This window comes from Camelina sativa, chromosome 5 (assembly GCF_030686135.1).
Source record: "Camelina sativa cultivar CO46 ecotype springtype chromosome 5, ASM3068613v1".
Lineage (NCBI taxonomy): Eukaryota > Viridiplantae > Streptophyta > Magnoliopsida > Brassicales > Brassicaceae > Camelina > Camelina sativa.
This window is the reverse complement of record NC_141884.1, coordinates 34,620,121-34,633,404: the sequence shown is the minus strand read 5'-3', so window position 1 is coordinate 34,633,404 and position 13,284 is coordinate 34,620,121.

The following is a 13,284-nucleotide window of genomic DNA, read 5'->3' as shown; positions in this document are numbered from 1 at the left end:
GGAGGGTAGCCTCCTTTGCCGCTCTATCAATTGTTATTCTCTTTTTTAGGGTAAAGCTCTAGATTGTATATGGTTATCTATGGACTTCACTCGGGACCTCACTCGCCCAGCCGTTAGCGCAATAGTAGTCTCAAGTCTTTCCTTTATCACTAGTGGATACCTGGGTAAACTATAGACAGGCTAGCTCGCGCCGGAAAAGAGCCATACAATGAATAAGGTAAGCACCCGGAGCTTTTCCTTGAAGTCAGGTTAATCTGTTGGGCGGCTTTCAATTGACCTTAGGTATCCCCTGAGCTATAAAGCAAGGAGAGCATAACTAAGCCAAAGCTTCGGGTGCGCATCATCAGGAGTTCCATCTCCGTCTCCACAAAGGTTCTCTTGAAAGACATCCTATGGCATTAGTAGATTCAAAGCAGAACAACTCATCGGTAGCCTATCTGCCCACTTAGCTTAGGCGCACAGCGTGCCATCATACATACCTACCTTTTCCTCTTCCACCTTTCAGTCTGGTGAGTTGCACCACAAGGGAAACTGAAGTAGCTTTTTCAATATAGCTGGATGAATTCTTTCTATTGGCATTGTCCAACAGTTGTTAGTTGCATTCTTGGTGGAAGTCTAAAGAGCCAGGGATTCTACTTTACTTTTCAGTTGCTTATCCAGGCTTGGTGGTAAGGGAATGGGTTAAGCCAGCTCGTGACAAAAGTACCTCTCGGTCTTCTGGTCGAGACCGATCCAGGAACCCTACCCTTGCTTATCGATTTTGAGAAAAATACGTATATAATCAGAAGGCTGCTTAGAGGAGTGATCTAGCTCTCTAACCTCTAACTATCACTAAACTAAACAAAGTGGAATTTGAATAAGAGAAAGAGATTCATTGGATAAGTTGAGAACAAAGTGGTTCACAGGTAGCTCAGCTGGTTAGAGCAAAGGACTGTAAATCCTTTTTGTGTCAGTGGTTCGAATCCACAACCACTTCTATTTGAAGCGTTCCTCGGACGATAGTAAAAACAATAAATGCTCGAGTTACTAAATACCCTACCCCTCTCTGATAAGGTAATAAACGAAAGAATCTCAAATTTATGAAAAATCTAGTTCGATGGCTGTTCTCCACAAATCACAAGGATATAGGAACTCTCTATTTTATTTTTGGTGCCATTGCTGGAGTGATGGGCACATGCTTCTTAGTACTGATTCGTATGGAATTAGCACGACCCGGCGATCAAATTCTTGGTGGGAATCATCAACTTTATAATGTTTTAATAACAGCTCATGCTTTTTTAATGATCTTTTTTATGGTTATGCCGGCGATGATAGGTGGATTTGGTAATTGGTTTGTTCCGATTCTGATAGGTGCACCTGACATGGCATTTCCACGATTAAATAATATTTCATTCTGGTTGTTGCCACCAAGTCTCTTGCTCCTATTAAGCTCAGCCTTAGTAGAAGTAGGTAGCGGCACTGGGTGGACGGTCTATCCGCCCTTAAGTGGTATTACCAGTCATTCTGGAGGAGCAGTTGATTTAGCAATTTTTAGTCTTCATCTATCTGGTGTTTCATCCATTTTAGGTTCTATCAATTTTATAACAACTATCTTCAACATGCGTGGACCTGGAATGACTATGCATAGATTACCCCTATTTGTGTGGTCCGTTCTAGTGACAGCATTCCTACTTTTATTATCACTCCCGGTACTGGCAGGGGCAATTACCATGTTATTAACCGATCAAAACTTTAATACAACCTTTTTTGATCCCGCTGGAGGGGGAGACCCAATTTTATACCAGCATCTCTTTTGGTTCTTCGGTCATCCAGAGGTGTATATTCTCATTCTGCCTGGATTCGGTATCATAAGTCATATCGTTTCGACTTTTTCGGGAAAACCGGTCTTCGAGTATCTAGGCATGGTTTATGCCATGATCAGTATTGGTGTCTTAGGATTTCTTGTTTGGGCTCATCATATGTTTACTGTGGGCTTAGACGTAGATACCCGTGCCTACTTCACCGCGGCTACCATGATCATAGCTGTCCCCACTGGAATCAAAATCTTTAGTTGGATCGCTACCATGTGGGGGGGGGGTTCGATACAATACAAAACACCCATGTTATTTGCTGTAGGATTCATCTTTTTGTTCACCATAGGAGGACTCACTGGAATAGTCCTGGCAAATTCAGGGCTAGACATTGCTCTACATGATACTTATTATGTGGTTGCACATTTCCATTATGTACTTTCTATGGGAGCCGTGTTTGCTTTATTTGCAGGATTTTACTATTGGGTGGGTAAAATCTTTGGTCGGACATACCCTGAAACTTTAGGTCAAATCCATTTTTGGATCACTTTTTTCGGGGTTAATTTGACCTTCTTTCCTATGCATTTCTTAGGGCTTTCAGGTATGCCACGTCGTATTCCAGATTATCCGGATGCTTACGCTGGATGGAATGCCCTTTCCAGTTTTGGCTCTTATATATCCGTAGTTGGGATTTGTTGTTTCTTCGTAGTCGTAACAATCACTTTAAGCAGTGGAAATAACAAAAGATGTGCTCCGAGTCCTTGGGCTCTTGAACTGAATTCAACTACACTGGAATGGATGGTACAAAGTCCTCCTGCTTTTCATACTTTTGGAGAACTTCCAGCTATCAAGGAGACGAAAAGCTATGTGAAGTAAAAGAAGAAAAGGTCGCCGACTGCTACTAAGAACCTAACAGAACTTTTACAAATTTCTGCATGGTTATCTTAAGGAGACTATTTTCATGGAGCTTTAGCAACTCTTTCTTTCCTTCGCAAGCAGTAGCTTGTAACACTAGGGGGCCCTAAACTTGAAACAAATGGGTCTTGTTTATATCCTAGTTTTCCTTTTCCACTGCATCGGTACCTGTGACCTCAAACCTTACTAAAAGAACTCTATGACTCGCATACGCTTTCCCACTGTAATGGAAAGGAATGCCTACCGCTCAACTCTGTTTCATGCTTGAGGAAAGAAAGATGATAGAAAAGGTTCAATATTAGCGAATTGCCTCTGACTACTCTTCCAAGGCTGGTAGAGCTATCGGATTCCCATTCACTTAGTCAACTTCTTTGATCACCCCTTCTGTGAGCTACATAATCGATTCTCTTTCTGAATGGAAAAGAGATTAGAATCGGTTTCGTTTAGCTTTCATTGTTGAGTGAAAAGGAAAGCATACAATCTTCATGGTGAAGGACCTATACTGCCTCTACTAGTCCTTATATATTAAGCACGCCCTTCCTTCTTGCTATGCTATGAAGAATCCCCAGCCGTCTTTGCTTTGGTATGCGAATGCTACCTCTTCTACTGCCTTCTCAACGGGTAATGAACCAAAGGCAGTGTCTGAACAATCCGAGATTGCCTTCTCCTTTTTCACTACCCCTTTTCAGGCACTTGGTTTAGTAGGTGCCAACTTCATTTTCTACGAGTAAGCTTCCTAATCCTCATTCCTCAAAAGAAGGTCCTTTCTCTCGGTACTCGTTCTTCAAGCTATCCCTAGCATCCAAGCCTCTTTCTTTCTTTCCGAGTTGGTCTCCCAATCCAACGAGGAATTTCTCAATCCCTCGCTATCTTTTCGTTCCGAGTCGGCAAGAGCAATCAGAGTTTAGGAAAGCATTCCCATAGGGTAGGAGGATTGGTTAGCTCATTAGACCTTTTTTTTATTCTTTTATTATCTTTCTAGTGACTTTGAAAGAAGGGATTTTGTCTAGCTTAGAGTAAGCCGGGAACCAAAAAAGGATTTGAATCCGGAACGCTAAAGCCCTGAAGTTGAAAAAGGGAATGTAAATGCCAACATTGCATTCCAATTCCAAGTCGGTCGTCCCTACAAGACGAAATCATTTCTGCTTTGTTACGATTGATAAAAAGAGGAGCTCCTCAAGGCATTCAAAAGAAGACTCTTCTGGAGAAGTCTCATTAACTAGTTAGTTGATGAGGATTTGAAAGTCAGAAAAAATCCTTTCACCAAGAGTTCTTCTTATCCCCTTCACGACCTGCAGATCCTCTAAAACATTCATCATATGATTATAGGAGCGTCATACCTGACTTCGGGGGTCGGAGTCGAAGTCAAGATCGTACCAGTCCGAACAACCCTTGGGTTTTGATATAATTAGAATCTAGTCCGCAGGTAGGCTTGTGCTCGGCTTATGATTTTGACTAGCAACCGCTATTAAAAGAATCTGCTCCGCCGTGTAGTCCAATCGGGATCTTTGACTCTTGGCTTATATATTCAAAGAAAATCCCAACCCTTTCATTGCATTGAGCCCCTGGGAGTACCTTCATTTTTACACATTCAAAGAAAAGTCGCCCCCCGAATCGAAGGACACTTTAAAGTACACGACAGTCTGGCTCTTTTTTCTTTCGCTTCGTCTTGATCAAAAGTAACGAATAAGAGTTCCATATTTTTACTTAAAGTCTATTTAGAGTTCGCGGAAAAGAGGCACTCGGGGATATTCACTGCCTGTCATTTTGTGTGGTATAGCCAAATTCCCTTTGTCTTCGAATTTTGAAGAGAGCCGTTTCCTTGATATAACCCGAATTAGCTTGCTTTTTGCCGACCTTTAATGCCTTCGATTAGAACTTTCGGGGAATCGAAAGTGTGGCATAGGTCAAATGTTGCTTAACATTTTACGAACCTTTCTTCTCCACAGAGTCTACAATGATGAAGTGATCGGAAAGTTTCTGCTAGAATGACTGGGGCAGGGTTTACTGTATGTTCCACTTGGGCTTTTCAGGACAAATGGTAATGAATCAACTCTTGGCAATCCGCTTCTGTCAAAGTAAGCGGTGTGGGAAGACTAGCAATTGATTCAGTATTCGGTGGTACAGCTCTCGTAGCCGGTCTTGAATAACCAGTGTAGGCAATAACCGGTGTTTCTGTTCTTGTTATCGGAAGAAAAGTCTTAGTTGAATAACCGTTGTTGTTGCGTCTTAGAGTGTTTGCAAGGTAACTAGAAATATCTTAGCATAAGAGAAGACAGATCGGATTGTAGTCGGGCTCTAAAAAAAAGTCAGGGAGACTTCGTAACTTTCTTTTTTAAAGTAAAAGCAGAAAACTTTGAAATCCGTTCATTCCTAAGTTCCGTCGCTATCTGGAGAGCTAACAGCATCTGATGAAATGGAAAAAGTGCCAGGCTAAAGGCAAAGAGCATATTCCTGCGAACCTTCGCGGAGATTAGCCACAGTTGAACAGCTTTTTCAACAAGAAAGAAGAGAGAGCTCCCGTGAAAGCCTAAGCCTAGAGAGGAAGAAGCGAAGAGGTGAGGTTTGGATTTGGATTGGTCTCTTAGGTTGTTCCTTCGGTCCTCTTTCTCGAATCAAGCGTAGAGCTAGGATTGGAAAGAGGGGGAATTAGGCTGCTGGTAGGTGGGAGAATAGGCCTTTGCTCTTTTAGATTGAAAAGGAACCGACACGTAGTAGTCCGGTCCGTAAATTCCAGCCTTTATTAAGCCGCTGAAAGGCTCTTCAAGACCACCTACGCTGGGGAAAATAATCAACATTATAGGCAAGATTGAAATGCAATCCATTCCACTTTAGTATCCTGACCTAAAGGTGATCACCGGAACGATGACACTGAGCGAGAAAACCCTTTTTTAGGGAAACCTAGCTTTCTCTAACAAACTTATTTCATAACTTTGATAGAGGAATCATTCGAAAGTTCGGATGGATGGAGCCTTAGCCTTTCACTAATAGACAGAAATGACATAGTTGCTCTACGAAGAGCAGGCAATATTCTTTTCGGACTAAGCCCACTAGTTAAGATATGCACAGCTGCTAAAGCAACTGCCAATTCCCAGAAGAAAGAAGCCTAACCTATTATAGAGGCCCTCCACTCTGCTAGCTGTGCCCACTAGATTAATAAAGTAGAGTTCCGCCTGTCTTTTCTTTTGATGTAGGCTTCCACAGGTTCCACTCTCATTCTTTATTCTCTTGATACTGATATTGATAGTCTTCCTTGCCCTTCTTTCTGTGAGTGTAGTGTGGAAGTCTTTGATATTGTGGTCCCCATCCTTTTCTGTATCCGTTCAATTCATCCAATTTGATAATATACTCTTCTGCTCTGCGAGCCTTTCATTGAACTGGAAAAAGAATAGCTGGGATTGAATGGCGTCTAGTTCTTCTATGGCCTTTCTTATTCTTTTATCGACCTTCAACTTTTGAATTCAAGGCTTTTAGCGCAGCTTTGACAAATCGAAGCTTCTGGGCGGGTTCCCTTAAAAGGTTGCCAGGGAAATATTTTAAGGAGGTTTTCTTGCTGGGGTTTCGGCCGGGTTTACCTACTATTGGATTTGAACCAATGACTCTCGCCGTATGAAAGCGATACTCTAACCGCTGAGTCAAGTAGGTCAAGCTGAGTCAAGTCAGAGAAAATAGACCCCTAAAGGAGGACCTATTGAATAAGTCTCCAATCAATCGTAGGCGGGTGAGCGACTTCTTTTCTTTCTTTTTTGAGCTCTCACCTTTAGCCGATCTTATTCAATGGATTGTGACTTTCTCAGCTTTAGTTTTCTATCGAATTTCCATTTGGGCTCATTGGACTCTTTTATCTAAGCTTGAGCCCGAAGCGAGTGAAACAAGTCCTTCATTTCATACCTCAGTCCGGTGCCTATGAAAAAACCCATGACCCTTCGATTGAAAGAAAGATCTCCGCTCTCCTTCTTTCGAAGTTGTAAACTGGTCGAGTCAACTTCGTTGCTATTAGTAGTCTCAAAGTCAATAAGGTATTCAATATCGACGAAATTTCTATTAGGAATCTTTTGGGAAAAAGGCCCTTTCTAGAGGTTGTCAATTTACGAATTAGTGATCTTACATATGAATTCATGCTCCAAGTATGGTAGTAACCCTGTCTCCATAAAATAAAGGAAGAAGAAGCCAAGACTAAGAGCTTGCTGTCAGCTTCTAGTCTCTATTCCTATCCGAGTCCCTTTTTCAGGGATAACCTACCTCTTCCGTGGTACCCACCTCCAAACAACTCCTAATTCCCCTAAGTCAATCTGTCAATCTCGAGACAATTCTCGCCTAACTCAGTGTACTTTTTAGCCGGGAATTCGCCCGAGAGCACCTTCTACTGCATCCAGTACTGGATAGGATGACACCCAAAATACCAGAAACGGATGATCTGATTCCATTCAATTGGCTTAGATTCAATAGCAGTTGATTTTGGGCAGGAATCTGCAGGTACTTTTTCTAAGTAAGAGATTTTGCATTTTTTGCAAACAAGTCTTTAGAATACCTTTTCCTTTGTACAGCTTTCCTTGCTCGAATATGAGGAAAGGAGAGATTGAAGTAGCTAAAGCTAAGGCTTTCTGCTATTCAACCTTGTAAGCAATGTAGAGTTCGTAAGGACTAGTAAGAAAGGAATGCCATTGATTCCGTTGGAGGACTGCGTTTTGCGCCCTTTCTTTATCTATTTTATAACTTTCATTCTGGAGGACATTTTCATTTCCATCCACCAGCTCTATCGCTTTAGATATTATCTACTATAAGAGTTGGAAAGCCTTGGCTAAGAAGAATTGAAGTTTTGCACATATCCGCGGGTTCTTCAATTTGCTTTCTCCCTCATAGAGGAAATAGGTATACTATATTCATCCGCTTATTGGGACTCCTTCGTTTGACCTATGCATTCTGTTATCATTTCCAGTTGGACAACCCATGTTTACAATTTGAGGAAGAAACGAACTCTTTCCATTTCATTTTTTTTAGGAAAGCAAGTCCCTTCACTTCTTTAGGGGCTTGGAGCAGATGAAGCCTTCTTCGGTCCGCTTTGGCTCCTGATCTTGAGCTCGCTGGCCTCAGACCTGGCTTCTTCTTATGATGTAGTTGTAGAGGAACCAGCCACTACACTAGAGATTTGAACATAAATGGACTTTCCCTGGGATTTATTTACTAAAGGGTAGTTCTTTGAGTCAGTGGATGTTACAACGCATCAATCAGATTCTGACCTGAAAAGAAATGTGATCCTCGAAGCAATGAAAGAGCATCAGTCCCATCGCCAACTTTGATTTCCCCTTAATCCCGTTCTTTGATTTAGATTTGGAAAGGGGAATTGCAACTGAAAGATTCGCTCATGCATTTCCTTCAGGCAGGAATAGTGAGTTAGTCAATGCCACACAACTCTTTGAATTTGCTGCAAGGACAGGGGCAAGGGAGTCGAAGAAAGCAAATAGGTTCTCTATCGCAACTCTGCTCTTTACTTTAGATAAAGAGGATTCTGCGCGGAAAGACAGATCAGCTTCTCAACGTTCTCTTCCAGCTATCAAGGAGACGAAAAGCTATGTGAAGTAAAATCAACGTTCAAAGTCATGTGTGATTAGGGAATGAATGTAGAGTGAGAAAGTTTCGCTAAGGCGCCGTCTAACTTGAGCTCTCTCCCTATGTATGGTCGATATCTTCCCTCTGAAAATGATGTTCGGGCGTCAAGTGGCAATTCTTTCAAGTCAAGTTCACTTACTGCTTCCACTCTCTCTTCTCTCTTCTGTCGATGCAGCTCACTCCGGGGCAAGTCAACGGATAGATGGCCTGCTTTCTCACTTTCATTTGGCTTATTCGATACTGCTGAAAGGAATGAACCGAACCTGACCTGCACCTTATTTTCCTAAGCAAACTCCCATTGGCTGGCGAGTGATTTTTATACCATTTAGCTCGCTTGGCCTCCAAAAAAGGGAATTGGAAAGAAATCTCTTATCTCTTATCTCCCTAGTTCTACCTTTCTTATCATTTGCAGAGAGCTAGCTTATTAGCAAAGAAAAGTCACGGGAGATAGAACAATGATTGAAATGATCAGCCAAAGAGAGACCTCCTGAGCTGTTGCAAGTCCAAATACATATCCAATAGTTTCTTCAGAGAGAGTACAAAAAATCCAGGACTTTCAGAGTTGATCGGTGCCAGGCATCATAGTCTGGGAATCTCCTCTTCTGCATGGCTAAAGGTGAGGTTGCTGTATTTGGTCCACCAGAATTTACTGGCCGATTTAAGCCTAGTGGAAAGGGAGGGATATATAAATAATCCAATGGTTCCTTCTCTTAGCGTCAGTGAACCAAGTTCAGTGATCTAATCAGCCATGAAAAGTAAGAAAAAAGGAACTTTTGAGCTCGTCAACCACTTCGGTGAAGGAATGGGAATAGACCCGATCTGGTTGTTGTTACAGTGTTCCCTCTTAAATGGAGCCTCAACAGCAGCTAGGTCTAGAGGGAAGTTGTGAGCATTACGTTCATGCATAACTTCCATACCAAAGTTAGCACGGTTAATAATATCAGCCCAAGTATTAATAACACGCCCTTGACTATCAACTACTGATTGGTTGAAATTGAAACCATTTAGGTTGAAAGCCATAGTGCTAATACCTAAAGCAGTAAACCAAATACCTACTACCGGCCAAGCCGCTAAGAAGAAATGTAAAGAACGAGAATTGTTGAAACGGAAGATCAATCGGCCAAAATAACCATGAGCAGCTACAATGTTGTAAGTTTATTCTTTTTGACCGAATCTGTAACCTTCATTAGCAGATTCATTTTCTATGATTTCCCTGATCAAACTAGAAGTTACAAAGGAACCCATGCATAACACTAAATAGGGAGCCGCCGAATACACCAGCTACACCTAACATGTGAAATGGGTGCATAAGAATGTTATGCTCAGCCTGGAATAATCATTAGAAGCACGTACCGGACACCTCACCTATTGTCGTCTACTGGCGGCCATTTGTCATAAAAAGAAAAGAAAGAGCACACCGTAAGCGCACGAAACTATGAGCTCCTAACTACTGTGTAATCAATATCTCCTTACCCCCATGCATACTAAAACTAAAAGAATAGGACAAGGAAGTGACATATAATACTAATATAAGAGAAAGCTGGTATTCAATTAGCTAGAGAGGGAGACAGGGCTAAGGCAGATGCCAGTCTAATCTTCCTTAGAATGGCTTGTGCAATTGAAGCTTGGTTTAATAATAGTATAAGTAAGATGGCATAGAATGTGCTGTTGTCGCATGAATAGGAATAGGTTGTTCAAGAAGTGGTTGCATATAGTTGAAGGGGGCTTGTATGAAGAAGAAAAGGAAGAAGGAGCTGTTGAGTCAGATGTGGCATTAGACTGTTTTCAAATAGGTTCTTCTCGAAGTGGTCATTAGTAAGCCAAGGAACTGATTGACCCAAGGCAAAGAGTCCGTTCATGGTATAAGTCCTTTCCACAAAGAATGCCGACTTTCCTAAAACGATTGGAACTAGGGGAAGGGGAGAAGGCAGAAGGTAAGAGAAAAGGGAAAGGGGAGAGTGGTCAAAAGCGGCAGACTGTAAATCTGTTAAAGTTTTTCTACGTAGGTTCGAATCCTGCCTCTCCCACTTGTTGTAGACTGAAGAGAAGAGAAAGGAGGCATTCGTCAGCGTAGGAAGGCCCACCGAGCGAAGCTCTTTCTTTTTTTTGGCCGTACCGAAAATTTGATCGTATGTTAGTTAGAGAGGTTGGCGAACTACTACGATCAATAGATTCCCCATCTATATCCAATCCCAACGGGGAATAGAAGCGAGTCGCTTCCGGCTGGCTTATAGTCCTAGTCTTTTAGCTTATGTAATGGTCGGCCTTCCTACACGCACGCGCCCGCCGGAATGCCTTCTTGTTTTAGTTTTGGACGAAGCCAAGCCGATACATACAATATACGATAGGCGAAGGAAAGACCCCCATTTATTTAATAGCGCCTGGGCAAGTTTGATCGAGGATTGGAGAGGTACTTTAGTAACTCGACTGAAGGGAGAAGTGGGAAGAAAAGGCTCGGAATGGATTTAGGAGTCTTTGTGCGAGCCGTATGCGGTGAGAGTCGCACGTACGGTAACGAGGGGGGTTCGCGTCTATACGTGTAGTGTGGTGGTTGGGCCTACCCACCCTATTTGTTCCATGATCTATGGATCTACTCTAGCTACCCACTTCGATCAATTAGCCAAGATTTTGACCGGATACGAAATCACTGGTGCTCGATCTAGTGGTATTTTTATGGGGATTCTGGCTATCGCTGTAGGATTCCTATTCAAGATCACTGCAGTTCCTTTTCGGGCGGCTGTAGGACGGACGGACGCCTATAGGTGGTAGGGTAGGGTGGGTGGTACCGCTCAGATTGCGGACAATCTTCCTAACCGCGCGCGGGCCGGGCTTAGAGCGAGTGAAACTCATCACTACCTCGTAAGGGCATTGAGACCATAGCATGTTACACGAGGAAAAAAAACCCTTGTAGTGTTGTCACACAGCTGCCCGCCTAGAAGAGCCACTCGCTCTGTAGTGTTGTCACACAAGATAAGCACGCCGCCCGCCTGCTGGCCGGGCGAATCGAAGTTCTCTTCCGGTCAACTGTCCACCCAGTCAAGTGCAAAAAACACAGTAGAATCAGGCAACGCACGCTGCTGGTGTGCTTCCTGCCCGCGAGGAAAGAAAAAAGAGCGACAAGGTTGAGTTCAGATTTGACTGTTTGCAGCATGGGAGCAGATTACCCAAAAAATCCCTAGGAACAATGAAAAAAAAAGATATCTCGGTAACAAAAACCATAGGGGGCTGTATTGGCGAGATCCAACGGTGAACAGCTGCCCAAAATAAAAACCGCCTGGAAGTCCGAGGACCTTTAGTACCGTACCCCCAAACCAGCAGCCTTCGCGCCAAGCAAGACCGCCCTTGTCCCTCTCCTTTTCAGTCGAGTTGCTAAAGCACCTCTCGCAATAAGCTCGAGTTCCTCTTTTATAAGAGTAATAAATACCTGCAGACCTTTCCTTTCTCCATTCCGCCTCATTCATTGTTTTATTCCGCAAAGCAAAAGTGGTTCGTATGCCTACTTTACCTACTTGACGAAAGGGAACGCACTTTGTTGAGTTTCCGGGTTTTTTTGTAGATTGGATTCAGTCAGCGTCACGACATAATCAAAAGGAAGGAGTAAGGCTTTGGTTACTGGCGAACGCTTCCAAAGGCGACCTTCTCGAGTTTCCGGCTGTTTCCTAGATTGAAGGAAGTAGCCTTTCGTCGCCCTACCAAACGCAAGAAGTCACTATCAAACAGCTCGCCCTACTGTGACAAAGGTGCGCTCCGCCCGGTGACTAAGAAAGAAATTGGTTTGCGCAACAATTGAAGTGATGAGGTCGAGGGAAGTAGGGCTCCTATTGACTAAAGATTGGTTCTTCGCTTTCCTTTAGAATGAAAGTAGCTATGAAGCCCCTACCTACAACTTACTTTGTTTGATTCAAAAGGCGAACAGCCCCCCCAACTAGTAGTCGTATGGGGTGGGGTTCTTGTGGTAAGCTGCCTTGGATATGAGAAATTCCTAAAAAAAGGCAAAGTCCGCTATTAGACGAAGATCTTCCTATCAATAGATAGGAATTAGTGTTCGATATAGGGGATAGGATCTATCTGCTCTCTCTAAAAAAAATTGAGAGAGCAGATATAACGATATAAAATCGGAAGGATAGATAGACATCTAAAGAAAGGGATGTCTATTCTATTCCTCTTTTTTTATAGAAAGAAAAGATATCTCGTTCATCTATCTTTTGTTTATTTATCATTGATTCTATCTATGAATCAAGTCGAATTCGTTTTTGGCCGAAGCCCCGAATGGATTGGATCGTTTCCGCCAACGAAATGAACGCGGAGCCCGTTCCGAATGCTTCTTTGATCCGGAAGTTCTCGCGAAGAGAATAAAATGCTGCTCCCCCTCCCTCTGTCTTTTTTCGCTTTGCTAATCTTCCCCTTCCCCTCTAACAGGGGCCAGGCGGCGGCGGGCGCGGGAGGAAAAAACCTAAGAGAAGACGCTCTTAGGTCCTTCTTTTTTCAGTGCAACATAGGAAAGCGCCCTCTTTTTGTCATTTCTGCAGCTTTCCAGATTTGGTATTGAACGCATGGCGTAGCTAGGACCTTCAAATCATGTTTGAGCCTATGTTCAAACAAAACCCATCCCCCGGCTGGAAAGAATGCCCGCCAAGTTCTGATAAGGAAGGAACAACCCCGGAAAGGCTCGACGAAAGGAGGGAGATGCGGCGGGGTAAGGAAAAGAGCTTTCGAAGATCGAGAGATTTACTTTCTTTTGCATTGAAAACGAAGAAGGCCGAGGATAGCCTACGGTGCGTGTTATCTGAAGGGAGCACGCTTTTTCGACCGCGGTGCTATGATTGCTGGAGCCTCTCCTCATTCCGCCCGCTGGCCTATTGGGATAGCAGCCTGCGGGCTTTGCCTGCCCATTAGAATAATAATCAAAAATTCCGGCTCGGCCCGGGAAAGCGCTGGCAACAACAGAAAGGAAGGGGTCCATGTAGCT